A 23,237-nucleotide genomic window follows, 5' to 3' on the forward strand; every position below is an offset into this window, starting at 1 on the left:
TTTTTGGAAAGAATTTTGAAATATTGGGAATAGATCCGACCCCCATTGAGAATTTTAAGGACCGCCAAGGATCCAGAGATACCCTCTGTTGGCTCAAATGTCTTCTGAAAAATGTACCTCACTAGAAGAAGCATTCTGGGGAAATGGTAACATTAAAGCATTCTTTGTTTAAATGGCAATGTGGTGTATATTGTAAATGAAATTGGATTTGATAATAACCTTTTAGGGGGAAAGTTTGTTTTGAAAACATAAAATGAAGTAAATTCATTGGCACATTTAACGATGTCTTTGATTGATTTTTGCTTATCAACAGTTATAACAATTAAAAAAAAAACGTAAAATAAGTCTTGGTTTTCAAAAGGAAACTCAACCTAGACCAGGAATGGAGAGCCTTGGAACAGAGGCCTCCATGCAAGTCTTCTCAGAAAGGTGCTTAGTAGGTGCTTTGGAGGCCCGTGAGCTCTTGCATAGTAGGGAACTTTAGATCCGCTCAGGGACCTGCCTTATTTCTGTTTCAGCATCAGAGTTGCCTCTTGTATAGTAATCTAAGACTTTTCTAGAAAGGTCCTGGGGTGCGAACACACCTCAGCATGGGCCAGGCCAGACTTGACAAGGCTCCCTCCCCAAGTTCGGCAGAGTCGCCGAGATCCCCACTCATCCCTCCCCAGCCTGTGTTTGCTTTGCTTCCCCCAAGAAGTGATGTTTGGCATGGAAACTACTGCTTCTAAAAGAATCCAGTACACGAGGGGTTAACGAAATGGCAGGAAACCCAGGCTGTCACCGCACATTTGAAATGAGTCATTTGTAGAGTTTAAAACATTTCACTACTTTTGTGTCCTGCGTTTTGTTTTTGTATACTTCTAATAACAGTTTAAAAAGTCAGGGGCAGGAAAGGTAAATGTAGGTTCCAAGTTCCATCCTTTGTTCAGATGTGACCTTGGGGCCCTTGGGTGCTCTGTGCAGGAGGGGAGGTGAGCGCGGCCAGGTCTTGGGGGGCGGTGGGCGTGGTCTCGCCCTGCCGGGCCGCGGAGTGAGTCACCGGGGCTGGGGAGGTCACCGGGGCTGGGGAGGGAGGGAGGGGGGGAGAGAGGGAGGGAGGGAGGAAGGAGCAGCGCTGGGTCCGCTGCCGCCGGACGCCCTACAGTTCCAGTTTTCCAAAACTGGCCGCGTAGGATGGCGCCTGGGGACTCGCCTCGCCTGTGGGCTGGCCCCCAGGGTGTGGCCACATCCCTTTTTCTGGGCCTTTCCCTTCAGGGCTCGGCTGAGGCGGTACCAGACACAGCCGGGGTCTCTCCTGTTGCTTTTTGCCAAATTGGAAATCAGTTTTCTTTCCCTTACAAAACGCATCCACGCTGTCTGTCTCGATCATCTCCAGTGCTGCACCTTGGCCCAGGAGTATGGTTGACTCAGAAAACTGAGAGCATTGTGAGAGGAAAGACGAGGCAGGGAGAGAGCGAGCTGGGGAGGCCCCTGTTCCTGCTGGGTGCTCCCCACTGACTCTCTCTGAACAAGCCAACCATTTTTGAACATAAGTCAAAGCGATGTTTTCCAGAATGTCTCATATACATAATGGGCTACAAATTGTTCACCTCCAGTGAACAGTTTCAAAATATACGTGGCATGTAATTATTTTCTCAAAAAGGGTAATCTTATCGACCTGCGTGATTTAATTATATTTAGTTATGTATGTCTTGTCCCTCATAATTAATTGGTAGAAACCTAGGTAATGGCATTTCATAGTGCCATCATTGTCATTGTCATTATTTTATTTATTCGTGTTGCCAGGACAGACTTGAGTCAAATCAGATGTGTGTGTCTTTTTTAACTCTCATTGTGACTTGCATTGTAATATTTTCCATGTACACATTTTTTTTTTTGGAAAGAAAATCATTTGCTTTTAAGCAGGATGGAAAGTTTGATTCATTCCAGAGAAATCTGGCTGCTGCCTGTGGTCTTTCACATCCATGGGGAGCATGTTTCGGGGCCAGGAGGCCATGCTGACAGAGACCCTCAGGTTCTCTCTGGCATGGAGGTGAGAGCCAGAGTTGAGCTCAGTCCTGCAGCTGCGCCGTGCTCCTCCTTGATCACGGTTAAATTCCTCCGTTTCTGGTCTTTTTCTCTTTTTCTCCTTTCAGTTTCCTATCCTGTGTTAATTCCTCTGTAAAGCGTATGGCCAGACTTAATGGGAATTCCTTCATAATGCGCCCTTGGGACTTGGAGAAGATGTAGAAGGAGGGAGGGTGGTGTCTGTAATTCTTGGCTCTGTTCTTAACTACTGCACGCAGTGACATCTTAACTCAGTTCCTGCTTATTTAGTCCTGTACTAAGGATGTCTTTTTATTTTCTCTTGTCTGGTGCTTTGACATCTGGAGCCTTGCTGCCTCCGGAGGGACAGGCCCTCCCAGGGCTAGATAATTCCTAGAGATAGCAAACAGCATTGCTGCAGCATGCCTTCCGTGTGCAAGCCACCCAATCCAACGTCCACACCCTCGGCCCCCTCCGTGTTTCATCCACTGTGCACCTGCTCTCGTCACCCCAGGTCCAGCCACCAGGCAGCTAGGGACAGCCCTTTGTCCCAGGGTCCACTGAGGTTATTCAAACTAATGGATTCTAAACCTGCTCACCCCGCCTCTCCTGTTCTTTCCCATGGAAGGCACAGAAAAGACTCTCCCTCCTCTCACCAAGGTCTCTGCCTCCTAGGACACTGGTCTCCCCTATGCTCCCCCTCCCACAGCGGTAGGAGCGGCGAGCTCCTTCTCTGGAGGACTCTGAGTAACAAATCCTCTTTTCAATGGCAGTCCTCTCCTGACCTGTCAGCCCCATAGTGCTTGAATAATAATAGAACTTAAATTGTAAAACATCCCTGGAGCTACTGCCCTCCCTTAGGTCCCATGAGAAAGGGGAATGAAAGTTGGCTGCAGTTAAGGTGGCTAATCAGCTGATGGTGCTACCTTAACTGCAGCCAATTCTAATTCCCCTTTCTCATGGAAAAACATGGGGAGATTATTCTGGAGTGAATTGTGGGCCCAGTGTAATCACAAGTCTGTGAAAGTGGAAGAAGAGCGGGCAGAGAGGTCCGATATGAATACTACTTAATTTGCCATTGTTGGCTTTGAAAGTATGGGCGGCTCTAGGAGCTGGAAAAGGCAAGGAAACATTCTCTCCCGCAGCCCTGCTGAAACCGTCGTTTTGCCCCAGTAAGACCCATGTCAGATTGACCTCCAGAATTGTGAAATGACAGATTTGTTTAGCCGGTGCAGTGGCACAAGCCTATAGTCCCAGGTCCTCAGGAGGCTGAGGCAGGAGGATCACTTGAGACCAGGAGACTGAGGCTGCACTGAGCTGTGATTATGCTACTGCACTCCAGCCTGGGCAAGACCCCATCTCTGTAAAACAAAATAAATAAAATAAAACTCCCCAAATTTGTGTTACTTGAAGCCACCAAGTTGTCATAATTTGTTGCCGCAGCGGGAAGCTAATACATGTGTTCATTGCAGAGTTTAACAAACAGATACCATGTTTATTTTTTTGCTTGTTTTGCATCCTCAATTTACAGATGATTAAAAAAAAAACAAAAAACACTTTTTAGAGGCCAGGTCTTGCTATGTTGCCAGGCTGGTCTTGAACTCCTGGCCCTCACACAGTCCTGCCTCAGCTCCCCAAGTAGCTGGAAATACAGGCTCTATCTGCCATGCCTGGCAGAAACCACCTTCTTAACTACAGCTTTTTGTGTGTTAATATTGATTAAGATCATTTCCGTTAAAAAATGGCTGTAGGCCAGGTGTGGTGGCTCACATCTGTAATCCCAGCACTTTGGGAGGCCAAGGTGGGTGGATTGCTTGAGCTCAGGAGTTGGATACCAGCCTGGAAAACATGGCGAAACCTCATCCCTACAAAAAATACGAAAAATTAGCTGGGCATGGTGGTGCATGCCTGTAGTCCCAGCTGCTTGGGGGGCTGAGATTGCTTGAGCGCAGAAGGTTAAGAGTGCTGTGAGACGTCATTATGATTGCACTACTGCACTCCAGCCCAGGTGACAGAGTAAGACTCTGTCTCAAAACAAAACAAAACAAAACAAAAGGGCTGTAGCTGTTTGAATTAGCTAGGAATATATGGAATAGCTCCAAATTGCTTAGTGGGATCATGAAGACCCCATGACCCCCAAAGATCATGATATGGTGGAAAAAAGGTGCTTTTTAAAATTGTTGTTCAAATACTTAGTGATAAAACTTCACATATTTCTCTAGCACCATATACTTGCCTGAATTTTTATGAATTTGTATGGCATCATTCTTAGCTAGCTCTGTGAAGAGCTTATAAATTCTTCATTGTTCCTGTGAGGAAATGGGAGCCCAGAGAGGGAGGTTTCAGTCCAACAGGGGCAGAGCTTCGGAGCAGAACAGGTGGCCCTGGGGCTCTGGAGTCCCAAGAGATGTTACTCAGGGCCACTGGCTGAGTGCCTGCGCGTGCTGCTCAGTCAGAGCCTCCTGTGTCCCTTTGATCTTTGACGTGTGTGGATGAGATCAAGTTGTTTAAATATTTCTGGCTTTTGAGAAAGTGTCTAACACCAGATAGTTATCCTGATAAAAGCCAATACCCAGAATTTAACAAGCATAGCTGACAAAGATGCTGTATGGATGCTTTTTAGAAAAATGTATATGTTACTGATCCTTTTTAGTGTAGCTGGTTCATTACAGCCACAGTCTTCAAATGTTTTTGATCTCACACCTCTATCAGTAAAAAGTGGGCATGTGCACCCAATGTGGGTGTGTATTTATTTATAAATTATAGGGATGTAACGCATAAATATCTTAACATCTATTGAAACATACAAAATATAAATAAAAAAATAAACCACAATTACAAACAAAGGTGGCAGTATTTTTCTGCACTCCTGTGATGGTGTTATGTTTTTGTGTGTGGGCGTCACTTTAGGCACCACTACCCAGAACATCTTCCAGGAGCTTCATGTTGTGATGTCATTTTACATCACTGAAAGAACACTGCATGTGTCAGGCACGTGTCAGTCACGTGTCAGGCTAGCTGATTCTCATGCTGTCTCTTTTATCCAGGGATATTTAGGAAATCTTAGAGAACGCCCAGCAACCTGGGGCCACCACCACGGTCTACCTTCATGCCCAGGGGTGGCCCCTCTGCGCTGTGCATGTCAGTTCTGAAGGTTGAGGCATGAGGTGTGGGGTGCTCTGACTCCTCCACTTCCTGGAAGTGGACCACGTGCAAACTTGTGGCTTGTCACTGTCACACTGAGCAGCTGAGCTGTGCTCCACTGGTACACACAGCCTTATAACCTTAAGCGTGTTCTATCTTGTGCTTTACTTTTAAAAAATTGTTTTATTATGGTGAAATACACATAACAGAAAATTAGCCACTTAACCCTTTTAAGTATGCAGTTCATGGAATTCAATACCTTCACATTGTTGTTACCATCACCACCACCCTGCTCTCCAACACTTTTAATCCTCCCAAACGGAAACTTTGTGCCTGTGAAACACTAACTCCCGCTTCCCCCCCAAGCCCAGCCCCTGGCGACAACGGTTCTGCATTCAGCCTCTATGAAGTGGACTGCCCTGGGTGTCTCATGTGAGCGGAATCACATAGTACTTGTCCTTTAGTGTCCAGCTTATTTCACTCAGCATCGTGTCCTCAAGGCCTATCTGTGTTGGAGCATGTACCAGAGCCTCCTTTTTGAGGCGGGTACTATTCCATTGCGTGAATCCACCACCACATCTTGTTTATCCATTCATCTGTTAACGGACCCTTGGGCGCTTCCACCTTTGGGCTATTGTGAACAGCGCTGCTGTGAACATGGGGGTACCAGTGTCTGTTTGAGTATCTTGCCTTTTTCGTCCATGGAGACATTCTGCATGGATTCCGGGACGGCTTCGTTGGGGTGGTGCCTAGGGCAGCATGCACCCTGGGGACACTCCCATGGTAGCATTTGTGCTGCTCTCAGGACCTCTAGGGAGGTGGCCCCTTAACTCACTGTGCTGCTGCTGCCAGTGGAGAGATGTCGGGCCCTGGCTGGGTGTTTACTCCCCTCCCTGCAGTCCTTTGGCCAGGGAGCCCAGGAGAGTTGCTGTCAGCATGGGTGCGGTCGGGTGCCCTGTCTGTGGTCTTGTTGCCTAGATGTCATCCCACACTTTCTCTCAACCTTGACACTCATTGTAAGGCCCTGCTCTCTGGTAACAGGGACATGACTGTGAACTCGAGGCAGAGTATGCGAAACAGTTCCGGGGAGGCTCAGTGTGTATGTTGGTGGAGGTGGCCGGGCCTCATCACAGTTAACTTCAGCCATCACCCAGGTGGCCTCTGACACACACACACACACACACACACACACACACACACACACACACTCCATGCTGATTTCCTGATTTTGAAGGCTTCACTTGGTCTTCTTGGCCTTTTGTTGAATATGTCACTGGCACCTTCTTTAATACATTCAGTCTGTGTCCCTTGTGCGTGCCCAGATTCCTGGCAGTCAGCAGTGAGAAGCTGCCTGCCAGCGCTCCCCACAGTTCCTGAGAGGCACCAGCCAGAGGGGCTCCGTGAGAGGCGAGGTCTTGCTTGGTGAGTGTCCACCTCATCACACACTTTCTCCTGGTGTTTGGCAGGGATTTGTGGAGAACCACTTTCTCCCGGTATTTGGTAGGAGTTTATGGAAAACCTTTTCATTCATCCCTTTGCTATGGCCCTTGTTCAGGCCTGTGCCCCTTGGATAAAATCGGAGGCACACAGTGACTGGGGATGGGAGGGACAGGGAGAACACCCATGCCTGAAACCTGTCATTTAAGACAAGCTGAAGCCACCGCATGTGCCTCCCAGGTTGTGGTGCGGACTGCCAGCCCCTCCTTGTCTCATTTTGCAGACAGGGGCTAAGCATGTCCCCAGACGGCAAGCCACAGGGTCCACAAGGCCTGGTTGTTTGGCAGCTGGTGCATGGCCAGGTCTGCCCTCCTCACTGCTCACCCACTGCAGCCTCTCGGGGTGGTCCAGGCAGGAGGGGCAGGAGCCCTCTTCTTCCTTTGCCACTCAGAGTGCGTGGAGCGGGCAGGAGGATCAGGTTGCGGGGAGCTGCACCCTGAGTAAGTGCTTGTTCTCCCTACATTTTAAAAGCTCACAGGAAAATGGAGAGTTTTTTCCGAAAGAAAACAATTTCAATTATTTGATTTACTTTTGATTACCTGGGCAATTAATATCCCTTTATTTTAAAATATGACATCATAAAATCAAATAGACTAGGAACATGGTGATAAAATAGAAAAATATCTCTTAAACTTCCTCAGTTTAGGAGGACCCATAAAATTCCCTTTTACTTGCCTCATAATTTAACTTGAGGTTGCAGTTTATGAGTCTTCGCTTTCGTAGAGGCTCCAGCTGGCAAAGACGTGCCGTGGAGAGAAACGCACCACCTGTTCCCTCAGGGTCCCTTCTACTGAATGGCAGATTCTCCCCCCGTCTTTATATGAAAATGTTCAAGTTGCAATGTTGTGACACATACTCCTTGTAAATAACAAATATGTGAGCAAAGTGTATAACAGAGGTATGTTTTAATACTGTGTGCTTTGTGGCCTTGTATCATTTGTTTCTGAAATTTTGACTCCTTCATGTTCTTGGGGTGACAGTAAAATCAGGTGATATCTCTATTCCATTTGTCTTGAACACAAGTATCCAGTGTGGTGGGCGCTGTCTCAGTTTTGGTGGTGGGTAATAGTGTCATTTCAGACAAGCACTCTAAAACAGCTCCGCGAGACCATGGGAAGCAGGAAATCGGCTAAAAGGGAGACTCCAGCCCTTCCAGTGCCTGGTCCGTGTTCTTGAACTTAGTTTCTTGTGTTAACCGGAAAGCGCATCCAAAAATAACTTCTAGAGTTAGTGGGTTCTGCGACGGGAGCTGTGGGCATGGCATGATTTTCCCAGATAGCTCAGATGGGAGTTTCCCTGTGGCAGCCGTGCATCTGTCTTTCTACAGGGGACCAGTTTTCCTTGAATATCCCCAAACGACCTTTTCTACTCTGGATGCCTGGATAAGCTCTGAGTAGATGGAGTCTGGGAGGGATGTTGGAAGAAGCTGTCTTAGACATCTCATAGATGTCTAAGAGGGCTCTAAGCCTCTGTGCCTGCTTTTGCTGTGATGCGGGATGCAAATGATGAATTCCTGCACAGAGAGGAGTAACTCTTTTCTGCACCAAGTCTGGGCTCTGGTATGGGAAAATCTATCATCCTGTCTATATAGAGGCACACTTCAGCCAGATTCTTGGTGAATTTATGATGCTCCCCACTCCCCATTTAAATCACATCTGTCTCTCCACTTGCACCGAGGAGTTTCCTTCCATCTCTGAACTTTGACATATGTGGAGCTGTGCTCCTGGGAGCCTCTGCACACACTGATATGGGTTTGGGTGGTGATAGGTGGAGTGCCGAGGTCACACCCTGGGACGGTGGGGGTGGGGGGTGGATGGTGGGCCTGCTGCTCCTAGGGCTCATGGAAGCCCTCTGGCACCAGGGAGGAGGCACATGGCGTGACTGCACTGGACATGAGTTTAGCTTAATTTCGTGCCAACTGTTGGCACCTCCTGGCAGCCACTCAGAACAATAGGTTTTGAAATTCTGGATAATGGAGGGTGATCATTTTGATATTTAAGTAAGCCTGCTTGGCCAGGCACCATGGCTTGTGCCTGTAATCCTAGCACTTTGGGAAGCTGAGATAGGAGGATTGCTTGAGGCCAGAAGTTTGAGACCAGCTTGGGCAACATAGTGAGATGCTGTTTCTATAAAATGTATACATATATAAATAGCCAGGTGTGGTGATGTGCATCTGTAGTCCCAGCGACTTGGGAGGCTGAGGTGGGAGGACTGCTTGAGCCCAGGAGTTCAAGGTTGCAGTGAGCTATGATTGTACCACTGAACTTCAGCCTGCGTGACTGACAGAGTGAAATTCTGCCTCAAAAAAAAAAAGTCTGCTTGATTATGGAGTCAAAGACATTTACCTGTCTATACAATTAGAGATAATGTTTATGACTGAGACCTAAAAGACTGTTGACATATTCATTCTATTCATCCTAGTATGAAAATCATTTGGCTCCTATAGAAATATCCCCCAAAATACAAGGAAATGAAAACCAGTGTTTTATTTTCTAGGCAGTGCACTGAAACACGGTAGAAAACTTTAAAAACAGGGGCTTCTGGTTTTAGAACAAGATGGTGTAGATTCATTTTTCCCTGCTCCTCCCCGTGATTACAAGTAAATAATTCAACAAGAAACAGTAAAAGGACACTGAAAACTAAAAGCAGGCAGACTGACTGGGGCCTCAGGACATGAGGGGTATCAACACTGTGAGTCCCTGGACTTCTGTTTTATCTCCTGTATCCTTCCAGTGTGGGCACAGGAAGGCCTGTAACCAGAACCGCCAACAGGTATAGAGAAAACAAAATAAAGCAAAATCAAAAGGCTCTGTCAGGCCAAAGGGGAAGCTCAGTGAGACCTAGTGGGAGCCCAAGGCCCGCTCCACACCCAGGCCATCAGTGGACAGCCTGACGCTGCTGTGTGGAGCACACCGGTGACTCCGGGAGACCCAGGCTCAGGGGCTTTTGCCCACCCACCCACATCACAGCAACAGGTGGCCCAGGGAACTGCCTTCCACTCCTTTATACAGAGCATTTACAAAAAACCTACAACCAATTTCACAGTTAAGGGTGAAAGACTGATTCTACAAAACCCAAAACAAAACCTCTTACAACTGAAAAATGAGTTCATTACAATGACAGGATACAAGATCCATGGCTATGAATTGACTGCATTTCTGTATCCCCACAATGGACTAGTGAAAACTGAAATCACAAATGTAATACCATTTACAGTTGCACCAAGAAAATAAAATACATACATATAAATTTCACAATGCTCATACAGGATGCAGGATGAACATTACAAAATGCTGATGAAAAATATCAAGGAACATCTGAATAAATGGAGAGACTTCCCATGTTCATGGATCGGAGAAATGAACATAATAGCGAGTCGGTTTTCTCTATAATTATCTATAGATTTAACATAACTCCTATCAAAACCTCAGCAACGTTTTTTTTGTAGACATAGACAAGCTTATTCTACGTGGAAAAACACAGGTCCAAAAATATCCAGAAGATTTCTCAAAAAGAATAATAAAGTGGAAGCACTCACTTCTCCCAATATTAATGCTTACCGTGGAGCTGCAGAATTTATGATAGTGTGGTATCAGCAAAGGGATGGCACATATGTAATGAGCCAGAGTGAAGAACCCAGAAACAAGTCCCAACAGATATGCCCAATTAGTTTTTGACAATCAGTTCAGTGGAGGAAGTATAGTTTTCCAATAAATGGTGTGGGAGCAATTAGACATATATCAGAAAAAAAAAAAACCTAAACCTCACATACCTCATATAAAAATTAACTTGGTAAACATTATAGATTTAAATGTAAAATGATAAAACTTCTAAAAGAAAACATAGAACATTTTTGGGATCTAAGACTAGACAAAGAATTCATAGACTTGACATGAAAAGCATAATCCTTTGCTGTGGGAAAGACCCAATGAACAAGAGCAGACAAATTCCAGACTTAGAGAGAATATTTGCAAATCACATACCCAACAAAGCACTAATATCTAGAATATGTAAAGAACTCTCAAAATCGAACATTAACAGAACAACAAATCCTGTTTAAAAATGGGCAAGACATGAGACATTCACTGAAGAAGGTATACAGATGGCAAGTAAGCACATGAAAAGATGTTCAACATCTTTACAAAACAGGGAAATGCAAATTAAAGCCACTCAGAGATACCACTGTGCATCTATCAGAATGGCACAAATAAAAAGACTGATACCACTAAACGCTGCTGAGGGTGTGAGAAACGGGATCTCTCCTATGTTGCTGTGGGAATGTGAAACATAGCCATTCTGGAAAATAGTCCCTTCCCAAAATTAAAAATAGAATTGTCATATAATCCACCACTTGCACTCCTGGGCATTTACCCCAGATAAATGAGAACTTATATTCACAGAGAACCTTTGCAGAAATGTTCATCGCAGCTTTTTTTTTTTTTTTTTAATAATAACCCAACACTGGAAACAACCTAGGTGTTCCTCAAATGGTGAGTGGTTAAAGAAACTGTGATCCATCCATAGGTGGAATACTAGTCAGTAGTAAAAAGGAACAGACTGTTGATAAACACAGCAACTTGCATGGGCCTCAAGGAGATTTTGGTGAATGGAAAAAACCTGGGAGCTAAATGATAAGAATTGTGAACTCAAAGAAGGGAACAACAGACACTGGAGTCTACCTGAGGGTGGAGGGTGAGAGGAGAAAGAGAAGCAGAAAAGATAACTGTTGGGTAATAGGCTTAATACCTGGGTGATGGAATAATCTGTACAACAAACCCCTATAATGTGAGTTTACCTATGTAACAAACCTTCACATGTGCATAGGTTTGTTACCTGTGTAACAAACCCCCAAACCTAAAATAAAAGTTAAGAAAACCTAATTTCAAAAGGATATATACTGCATGATCCCATTTATAGAACATTTGTGAAATAACATTCTTAGGGGGATGGGGGACAACTTAGTGTTTGCCAGGGGTTAGGGATGCAGGAGGGGTGGACGTGGCCCCAGAGAGGTAGCATGAGGGATCTTGTCCCATTGCTACCATCTTGATTGTGTGTACTATTTTGATTGTGGTTGTGGTTGAGAAATTGCACAGATGCACATGCGCACACCCACATGCACACAAATGCACTTAAAGCTAGAGAAATCTGAATAAGCTTTCCCGGTTTGCCAATTTCCCAGTTTCAATTTTGTCCTCTGGTTTTGAGGCATTGGTAGCCTTAGGGGAGGCTGGATGAAGGGTGCATGGGACCTCCCTGTACATTTCTTTTCAACTCCCTATGAATCTGTAATTATTCCAAAATAAAAAGCTTAAAATATGACCATTGAGTTATTAATGGTAATGAGTCAGTATAAGAAGAAGACATGGAAATTTGGTGTGCCCAGTGCACATGTCGCCCAGGTGGGGCTCCTGCCAACGGAGTGCCCGGCGGTGGGAATGTGAGGCTTTCAGAACCCAGCATGCTCTCCAGAGCGGGAGAGAGGACGAGCCTGCCGCCTTGCTAAGGAGGGCTAGTGTAGATTTACCCTCTTTCCAGCAGAGATGAAGATCTTGGTCAACGGCATCTCTCACGGGTGTGAAGATAAGCATTAAGATTTATGAGTAACTTGAGGGCAAGTGGGAGAATGTTGCTTTTTTTTTCCCCAGACCTGGCCTCTAAGGAGACTTGGCTCTGTAGTTATAAAGGGTACATAAAATGCTCTGGATGATTAGATTACATTAACTCCTGGAAATACCAAAAGTACTTTATTTTAATGTATTTGTTCTTGTAGTTATGAGCAATTTGGATAATTACAGTTGGAAGGGATGTGCTGACGCACATACGCTGGAGTTACTTATTATCCCAGCCTTGATCCTGGGAATATCACAGCCCTTCACCTGTGACACTGGAGTTTAAACTGGAGCTAAGGTGTAGCCAGTGTCTTCTAGACAGAATAAGTATTGGATACAAGCCCGCTGTTAAGTCATTGCTGTCACCTAGGTAAACACGACTTTGTAACACATTTATGAGAAATGGACACCATAGAGAAATAAATACTACACTGCTATGGGATATTCCTGAGTGAACCAGCTTGTGGTTAGACGCATTGCTCCACCAGACAAGTTTACAATGAACTCGGGGCAGGTGTCTTGCAGTTATATGGGAAGACAAGGAAGCGCTCAATAAGAAATGCTTCTGCAAACACACTGCTCGCTCACGATAAAGAAAGGCTGCCTCTAACATAGCAGTAGTACCCTGGAATAAAGCCCGTCCTTTCCCCATTTTCTCAGGGGAAATAAGTACTAAGGAAGTGCCACATGCGATATTATCATCAAGCGCCACTACTCTCGAAAGCCTGCTTCCCTTAAAAAGCCCCAAGGGACTCTGTTGCATAGTGAGTTTAAAGATGCAGAAAATCAAAACTTCATCTGCACTTGAGTAATAACACTCCGTTGCTGGATTACTAAAATATGATTCTAGGACAGAGATTAAAGGGTGACACCTCAGCTCCCAGCCAAGACTTGAGGTTGTAATTCTATGGTGGGAGAGGCCCCTTAGGCTTTCATATTAACAGTGTGGTTAGGGAGTTTGCCAAGGGTGGCTTTGCTGGGGATGTGAAGGTGTCACTGTCACCTTGCTGGGCATAGGCAAGGCACTTGGAACAGACAGCTCCAGGGCTTTCACTCCTATCTCCCTGAAGGAATCTAAGGGTTGGGCAGACACCTAGCGTGCCAGGTGCAGGCAAGTCACCTGGGTGAGATAGGCAGTATATTCCAAAGTGTTAGGCCTCTTAGGCTCTTATTTCTGAGTAATAAGCACTTCTTTGAGTGTGCTGGCTTCACATTTGATTGAAACATCAAAGCATCACAATTTCTGTTGTGTTCAAATTGGGTCAAACAAGTGCCGTCCAGACAGGGTATGGACTTTCATACCTTTCGTCATCATTGCTCTACACATTGGATGCTGGTTGGTGTTTAATGAAATGTATTAAAGTTGAAATCCAGGATGCCCTAGTTTTTACTAAAACAGTGAATCTTGTACATTAATCTGTGCAAACCAGCTCCATGGCCCGGAGCCCTGGCAGCTCAGCTGTCCCTCGTCCATCCTCCACACTGCCAAGGGGCAGTGAGAGGCTCCAGCATACTTTCCTTCCAAGAGCACTGTCGCCAGTTCCCCCCTCCCCACCCGTCTTCCCCACTGCCCGGCTCCCCTTCCACCTAAGCCTGCCACGTGCTCCTGAGCAGTTTCCCCTTCTGTTAGCCCAGAGCCTTCCCCATGCCCTCCAGCTGTTTCCCAGGACCCTGCCAGCCAGTGCAAAGCAGGAAGGTGCCTTTCGGGCAGCTTGCTGTTTGTGGACGTGCTTGCCTTCTGGTCAGTTACCCAGTGGTGCTCGTTCATGTTAGATGGGAAATCCTCTGAGGGCTGAAAGACACTTTCGGCTTTGATCTTCAGGTCAGCAGGACCAGTCAGCATCAACATCTACTATATGGAAAGCCCTAGGCTTATGCGTCCTGCAGTCTTGAAACTTCCTGCCCTGTGACCACCATCTCCGTGTTTCTCCCACTCCCTGCCCCGGGAGCCTCCTTTCTTCTCTGTCCACGTGTTTGAGATTGTTTGTCAGCGTGAGATCCCGCAGCATCTCTGTGTCTGGCTTATTTCACTTCAAATCCTTCAGGTTCATCCACGTCGTTGCAAATGGCAGGATTTCCTTCTTTTTAAAGGCTGCATAGTATTGAATTGTGTGTATATACAATTTTCTTTATCCATTCATTCCTCAGTGGACACTTAGTTGCTTCCATATCCCGGTTATTTTGAGTAATGCTGTTGTGAACCCTGTTGAGGGGCAGGTGGGAAAAATAAGCCTCAAGGTCTAATGCACAGCATGAGGACTGAAGCTAATATGGTAGTCACTCTTGTATTATATACCGGAAATTGGCTAAAAGAGTAGATTTTGGGTGCTTTCACCGAAAAAAAAATGAGGTAACTGTGTGAGATGATGGATATGTGAATTTGCTTGACTGTGGTGATCATTTCTCTATGTATTTCACTATGTTATATGTACATCAAAATATAATGTTTTGTACCTTATATGTATATAATAATTTTTTAAGAAAAGAGAGCCCCATGGCAGGTGGTGTGTGGACCTGAAGGTAAATACTGGGTCTTGCCTTTGAGGGACCTGCAGGCCAGGGAGAGGGACAGCACATGCATAGACGGTCTTGCTGGATCAGAGACTTTCTCAAGTGACTTCAGCCCTCATCTCCTACTGTGAACTGACAGTATCAATAGTGCCCATTTCCTAGGGTTGCTATGGGCACTGGCGCCCATGAGCCAATAGCTGCAAAGGACTCAGGATGGCTCCTGGCACATGGTTGGCACTGTGAGTGTGTTTGCTAGAGGTAGGGACAAAGCTGCTGCCTGAGGGAACAGTGGGGCTGCTCGGCTCTGGACGCGCTGCCTGGAAGACACCCTCCAGAAGGTGCTGGGCCTGTCCAGTGTTGATGCTCACCCGGGTAAACAGGAGTTTGATGAAATCGACATGTGTGATTGCCTGGCTTTGGTGTTCAGCCTGCACCGTGAGCCTTAAGTGCTTCTCATTTTGCAGCCAGTGTTGCCACTCTGTTGTTGGGTGTGTTTCTCTTGCCAAGCTGGACCTGTAGGATGGTTGGTTCAGACAACCCACTGAAAGGAAATTGGAAAGAGAAGAGAATTAGCAAAGAGGAAAGGTTAGAAAGAGAGAGATGAAGTTATACAGCTGGGAAAAGAGGAGCAGGAATAGCATAGCAACTAAGAGGAAGAAAAAGTAGAATACTCCCAGGCTGGGAGCCCACAGCTGTAATCCCAGTGCTTTGGGAGGCTGAGGCAGGAGGATCACTCGAGGTGAGGAGTTCAAGATCAGCCTGGCCAACATAGTGAGATCTTGTCTCTACTAAAAATTGAAAAATTAGGCCAGGCGCGTTGGCTCATGCCTGTAATCCCAGCACTTTGGGAGCCCGAGGCGGGCGGATCACGAGGTCAGGAGATTGAGACCATCCTGGCTAACACGGTGAAACCCCATCTCTACTAAAAATACACAAAATTAGCCAGCTGTGGTGGCGGGCACCTGTGGTCCCAGCTACTCGGGAGGCCAAGGCAGGAGAATGGCGTGAGCCCTGGAGGCAGAGCTGGCAGTGAGCCGAGATTGCACCACTGCACTCTAGCCTTGGCGACAGAGTGAGACTCTGTCTCAAAAATAAATAGATAAATAAATAAAATAAAAAGTTAGCTGGGTGTGGTGGCACGAGCTTGTAGTTCCAGCTACTTGGGAGGCCGAGGTGGGAGGACTGCTTGAGCCCAGGAGTTTGGCGTTCAGTGAGCAGTGATAGTACCACTGCACTCCAGCCTGGGTGACAGTGTATGACCCAGTCTCTTAAAGAAAATATAAAAGTGGAATACTGATTGGGAGGGAGGAGACTGTGCCCAAGGATGAAGGTTCCTATGGCCAGCCTTGTTGTGTGCAAAGGGCCAGGCTCTGGACCCTGTTCAGGACAATTGGCAAAAACTGTGCTGACCCCATAGTCAGGAAAGCAGCTACGGTCACTGCCCTCACTGCGACCAGGGAGGGAGCTGCTTCTGTGGGCTGCTGCTCCTGCGGGGGCTTTATTGAGACCCACTTCACATACCATACAATTCACCCAGTTAAAGTATACAATTCACCCAGTTAAAGTATACAATTCAGTAGCTTTTTAATATATTTGAGTATCTGGGAGAGTTTTGCATCCATTGCCACAATCAACTTTAGAACATTTTAAATTAACTGATTAATTTTTAAGAAATAAGGTCTCGCTCTATTGCTCAGGCTGGAGTGCAGGGGAATGATCATCACTCATTGGAACCTGGAACCCCTGGGTTCAAGTGATCCTCTCACCTCAGCCTCCCAGCTATAGCTGGAAGCACAAGCTCATGCCATCATGCCCAGCTAATTTTTGTTTTTAAACTTTTTGGTAGAGACTGGGTCTCACTGTGTTGCCCAGGCTGGTCTCAAATTTCTGGCCTCAAGTGATCATCCTGCCTTGGCCTCCCAAAGTGCTGGGACTACGGGTGTGAGCAACTGCACCTGGCCTAGCACATTTTTAGCAGAAAAATGAGCCCCATATTCCTTAGCTGTCACCTCCTAATCCTCCACAGATTTGCCTAGTCTGCACATTTCACAAAAATGGATCATATGTAATACATGGTCCTTTGTAACTGGTCCTTCACATAGCATGTTTGCAGGCTCATTCATATTGTAGCCCGTATCGGTACTTGATTTTTGTTCATTGCTGAATGGTATCCCATTGTATGGATGTACCACATCTTATTTATCCATTTGTCACTGATAGATATTTGGGCTGTTTCTACTTTTGGCTACTATGAATAATGCTGCTGTGAACATTTGTGTACAAGTTAGTGTATGGACGTGTGTTTTCATTTGTCATGTGTATGTCCCTAGGAGGAGACTTGCTGGAGCACACGATACCCCTGAGGTTTAACTGGAGAGCTGTTTGCATTCCCACCAGCAGTTCTGCGAGGGTTCCACTTTCTCCACATCCTCCGACGCTTACCTGTCTGTTTCAGACTCCAGCCATCTATCGGGTGTGAAGTCACATCTCATTGTGGTTTGGATTTGCATTTTCCAGATGGCTACTGATGTTAAGCACATGATGTTTGATGTGTTTATTGGCCACTTATGTATCATCTTTGGAGATCTTTCACCCATTTTTAAATTTGGCCTTTTATTATTTAGTTGTAGTTTTTAGTAGATACAAGTTCCAGTCAGATAATAGGACTTGCAAAAACTTTTCCCCATTCTGCAGGTTGTCTCTTTGCTTCCTTGATTATGCCCTTTGAAGCACAAACTTTTTAAATTATTATTTTTAATTGACAAAAAATTGTGTATATTTATGGTGTAAAACATGATGTTTTGAAGTATATATACATTGTGGAGTAATGAATAGTTAATAACACATAGTTAATAGCAGATAATAGCATAATAATAAATAATGACAATGTATTGTATACTTAAATTTGCTGAGAGAGTAGTTTTTTTTTTTTTTTGAGAGAGTCTCCCTCTGTTGCCCAGGCTAGAGTACACTGGCGCCATCTGGGCTCACTGCAAGCTCCGCCTCCCAGGTTCACACCATTCTTCTGCCTCAGCCTCCCGAGTAGCTGGGACCACAGGCGCCCACCACCACACCCGGCTCATTTTTTGTATTTTTAATAGAGATGGGGTTTCACCGTGTTAGGCAGGATGGTCTCGATCTCCTGACCTCGTGATCTGCCCACCTCCACCTCCCAAAGTGCTGGGATTACAGGCGTGAGCCACGGCACCCAGCCGAGAGTAGATTTTAAGTGTTCTCAGCACAAAAAAATTAAGTCTCTGAAGTATGCAGGAATAACATAGGAACTGAGAGGAAGGAAAAAAAATGGAATACTGCCCGGTGCATGTTAATTAGCTTGATTTAGCCATTCCACTGTCATCCATTTTGTAATAATTTTTCACTCCAGAGTGAAGAGAAGTGTGGTAGGGATACTCTACTGTCAAACCACTCTTTAAATAAATAAAAGTGAAGGTTATCACAAGAAATTCATGGTGAGCAGGCCTCAGACCAGTCATCTTCGGCTCTGCAGGGCCGGGCTTCTCTGGCTGTTTAGGGACCTCAGTGTTGCATTTCAGTGAGGTCTTTGGGGGAGCATGGCCAGCATGCATGCATGCTTTTTATTCTTTTAATTAAAGATAAAAATAAAAAAATATTTTTTTATTTTAATTAAAATATCTTTTAATTAAAGATAAAAATAAAAAAATATGGGCCGGGTGCAGTGGCTCACACCTGTAATCCCAGCACTTTGGGAGGTCAAGGTGGGTGGATTGCCTGAGGCAGCAGTTCGAGACCAGCCCAGCCAACATGGTGAAAATCCGTCTTTACTAAAAATGCAAAAATCACCCACTTTTGGTAATGTCCGCCTCTAATCCCAGCTACTTGGGAGGCTGAGGCACAAGAATCACTTGAACCCAGGAGGCGGAGGTTGCAGTGAGCCGAGATCACACCACTGCACTCCAACCTGGGCAACAGAGTGAGACTCTGTCTCAAAAAAAAAAAAAAAAGAAAGAAAAAGAAAAAAATAAAATAGATTAAAAACATTTAATTGACACATAACAATTATACATATTTGTGGGGCACAGAGTGATATTGCCTATGTATACAGTTTGTAATGATCAAATTGTGATAATCAGCATGTCTGTCACCTCAAATACTTATTTCTTTTTATTGGGAGCATTCAAAATCCTCTCTTCTAGCTATTGGAAAATACATACTAAATTACTATTAACTATAGTCCCCCTACAGTGCTGCGGAACGCCACAACTTATCCCTCCTCTCCAGCTGTAATTTAGTATCCAATAACATACTCTTTTCATTTCCTTTCTTTGGGCAGAAGGCTAGATGTTGCCTGTTTTTGTTTTATTTTTCTGCTTCACATATAGCACACGAAAGCAGAGTGTATTCAAAAAAGTTTGAAAAAAAAAAAAAAGGAAACGAATTTACATAGGACCTGTAAGCATAAGACAAAAAATGGAATCTGGTCATCGACAACCTTAAATAAAAAGATGCCCATTTTAGACTGCGACAATGGTCCAGAACATGACAAATCTTTGTGATGTCTTTGCCTTGCCCGGCACACTCACAGGCAGCTGCCTTTGCTCAGATGAGGCCTTGTGTCTGCTAGGAGAGTAGCACTCAGATTGTCCACCCATTGCTGAATGAGTTTCCTGAGGCTTCTATAACAGATTACCATACACCAGGTGGCTTAAACCAACAGAAGTGTATTCTCTTACAGTTCTGAGGCTTCAAGGCTGAGACCAGGGTGTGGGCAGGGCCGTGCTCCTGTGGAAGGCTCTAGAGAAAAATTCTTCCTTGCCTCTTCCTGCATCTGTGGTGGCCGCCAGTCCTTATATCCCCTGTCTTGCAGCCACATTGATCTGATTTCTGTCTCTGTCTTCACAGGGCTGTCCTCTCTCTCGTGAGTCTCTGTGTCTCTGTTTTCTCTGCTTATAAGGATACCAGTCATTGGGTTAGGGCCTGCCATACTCCAGTACAACCTTATCTTAACTAACTATATCTGCAAGGATCTTATTTCCAAATAAAGTGACATTCAGAGGTTCCAGATGGACATGAATTTTGGGGGACACTATTCATTCAACACAGTGTAATCGCCAGAGTCACTTACTGGCACTGTCCTGCTGGCACTGGAGGGTTTTTGTTTGCTTGTTTGTTTTAGGCATTCCATTTTGCTCATGAATAATGAGTTATTAACAGCAGGAGGTTCAGAAGGTTGTGTGGCTCTTTGGAAATACATGACAATGCTATCTTTTAGATCCCCTCACCTGGGTCAGGCAGTGAGGTGGTGCCCGTAGGAGCCTCTGTAAGTGCAGGTTCCCCTCGGTACCATGCCTTGCACATCATGTGAGCTCAGAGTTTTGGATAGATAGAAACTCAGGAAACACAAAATATCAATCCATATGGTATTTAGCTGAATCTGTGAAGACTGTCATTGATTGCCAAGAATTATGAGGATATTGCTAAGTCAGTGGCAGTCATTTACACTCCACGAAAAGCATTTTCACATCTCGACACACTGAACATGTATTTTTAGAGAATGACTAAATGCAGTTCCATCCCCTATTAGGAATTCCCTGCCCGCAGCATTCTCCAGGAAAATGTTGTCAAGGAGATTAACTGTCCACATGGGTGAGTCCAGCATTTTTCTGAGGTAGCACAAACATGCAGAGCCCATTATAGTTCCAGGACTTGCCCAACAATGTGTAATTGCAGCGTGGAGAGAATCTCATACAGGGAGGAGCCCCTGAGGCCCCCAAGCCACACACAGCTTTGGAATGAGGTGGGAGAGGGTATGGGCTGCGGTCCCAGACATCCAGACACTGTGGAGGGTGCTGGGTACGCATAGGGTCCAGTCTGTCTGCTGAGGAGCAAGCAGGGCATGGTGGGGAAGGTGGGGTGGGTGGCTGGGACTTTTGTTTGCATTTCATTGCAGACTCATCATTTGCCCCAAATATAATTTTGGCCTTGAATCATGTAGCGAAGCAGCCAGATGAAGGGAGGCCCTGTACAGCCAAAGCTCTGAAGCCTGGGAAGTATTGCTGTCCCCCTCTGAGAACATAGTTCAGTGAATCACTTTTCTGGCTTCCTTTCAAAGTCTGAGGAAATGAAGTCTTTAGGTTTGAAATAGTGATTCCCAGGAGCAGGTAAGTGCTGAAAGCCTCATCAGGTGGCATGTTTACTAAAGCCACTTGTTTCTTTTGAAAAGGGTTTTAATATAGACCATCTTAAAGTGTCATGACCTCATGGGACAATGCAGGGGGACAGAAATAAGTTGTCACCTCTGAGTTTGGGACTGAAGACCCCAGTGCTCCAGTGAGGGAAGAAGGAAGGGGGCCGTGGCGAACTGGGCTGTTAGAGATCATGTGGCCGGTGCAGGGACACAGGCCCCCCCCACAGAGAGAAAGGGTCTCTGTCTCCTCCTGAGAGCCTGTTCAGGAATCTCCAGATTCTTGAACTGGTGGCGTGGTTTTCTTTGGAAAGGAAGGAAGGTGTAAAGAAGCCCAAGTCAGTTTCTCGCTTGAGAAATGCTCTTGCAAAGGGGCAGTGTGGTGGGAATTTTAACCTTTGCCACTCCCTCTAGCAGAACTGTGTGGTTTTGGACAGGCTGGCCACCAGTTTCAGAGCACAATAGAGGGACACTTCCACCCCTTTCAGTGACTTCCCAAGGTGGCTCTGCAGAGCACCCCTTAGGAGAGTGGAGGCCTGGCCTCTAAGGCCATTCTGAATGAGGGGAAGGTGGGGATGACCCAAGAAGGCCAGCACTGCAAGGCCGCACCCCCTCTTCTGCATTTACCCCCAGGTGCCTGTGCTGGCAGCGGCACATCACCAGTCCTTCTCCTCTCCGTGGCTCCATCCACAGCTCCTGCTGGCCGAGGCCTTGGACCTGGCTGCCCGTCGCGCTTCTCCCTGCCTGCACCACCTCCAACTCTCTCCAGACGGTGACTGAGGCCTCCTAGCTTACCCTAACCACCTCCTGCCTCCACCCCGGCCCCTAGCACACACCTGAGCATCCTCCACCCAATGGCCAAAGCGATTCCTTACAATATAAAGCAGACCAGGGCCCTCCTCTTCTTGGAAGCCTCCCTGTCTTCGCTTCCCTGGGAGTAAGATCCAAAGTCTTTGCTTGACCCACAGGGCCCTGTACCTAGTGGCCCACTGTGTCCCTCCCCTGCACCCTCACTCTCCGCCTCCCATCCCACCACGCCTTGGCCTCTTGGGACTCCAGGACGAGCCCTGCCGCAGAGCCCTGGGGTGCTGCCCCTTCCCCCAGCTCTCTCCTGGCTCCTGCCTTGTTCAGGCACCTGTCCCAGTGTCACACTCCCAGGGAGATCCTCCCTAAATGCCTCACCTCTGTCCCTACTCTTTATCTTACTACAGTCTGACCCACTTACGGATTTGGGCATTTAGCTGTTTCTCTACCCACCCTCCCTCCGCATTAGAATGTTAACTCTTGGGAGCAAGAGCTTTGTTTTCTGTGTGGCGGCATGCTTGGTTCCTGCTCAAGAAAAAAAATTTTTTTTGAAAGAACAAATAACATCAGCACTCAATACTCATTTATTCACATATTTAAGACATTTTTACTGGGTATCCCATTTTAATTCATCCTTAAAATGGAACTGATCTTGCCTCCTTAGCCTAAGTTCAGGAGAAATGGATGCAAAGCTCTGAAAGTCACTGATCTGGGTGCTGTGAGGTGACATCATCACAGGTGACATCATCACTCAGCCATGGAGACATTTGAACGGACCCTCCCCCTTTCTCCCAGACAGATGTGACCAGGCTTTATGAAAATTGTTCTGTAAAGAGGCACTTTTCACCACATTATTTTAATACACTTGTGTTATTACTAGAAAAATGGGAAAGAAGGAAATAAAGTTTACATTGACTTCCTCCTCCTTACTCCATGTTGGTTCTTGCAAACAGGCTGGAGTTGTGTGTCTGTTACCTCCTCCTTTCTCGCACATGTTCCAGCATTATGCATGATGTGGAGCAAAGCTTTACTAATAAGGTTGCCAGGAATCACCAGCCATATAAATACCTATGTTTTTGAGTGAACAATTCCATTTCTATAAATCTGTCCTGGGAAGGTAATCTTTAATGCAAAGATTACAGGGCCCGAGGATAGTCAGTTTTTGCAACAGCACATGTAGAACACAACATGAATACTGCCAAATCCATATAATAATTAGATATCATGGTTCACTTACTGGAATACTGTGTATTTATTAAATTATATTTTAAGATACTTTCTGGTTACATGGAAATGCTTATGACTGGATAAAGCAATACAAATGATATCAAATACGGGATGTTAAATTTCCCTCTAAGTCCTGCTTTAGCTGCATCCCGTATGTTTTGGTGTGTTGCATTTTTGTTCGTGTTCACCTCAAAATATTTCCTGATTTCCCCTGTGATTTCCCCCGTGATCCATTGGTTATTTAAGAGTGGATT

General features: G+C 45.8%; 1 protein-coding gene across 3 annotated transcripts in view; it reads left to right on the forward strand.

The window, feature by feature from the left end:
* Positions 1-23,237, forward strand: part of ATP10A (ATPase phospholipid transporting 10A (putative)) — a 181,557-nt gene that overhangs the window by 13,325 nt on the left and 144,995 nt on the right. The gene's annotated exons all lie outside the window — the stretch shown is intronic.

Source organism: Pongo abelii, chromosome 16 (genome assembly GCF_028885655.2).
Source record: "Pongo abelii isolate AG06213 chromosome 16, NHGRI_mPonAbe1-v2.0_pri, whole genome shotgun sequence".
In the NCBI taxonomy this organism is placed as follows: Eukaryota; Metazoa; Chordata; class Mammalia; order Primates; family Hominidae; genus Pongo; species Pongo abelii.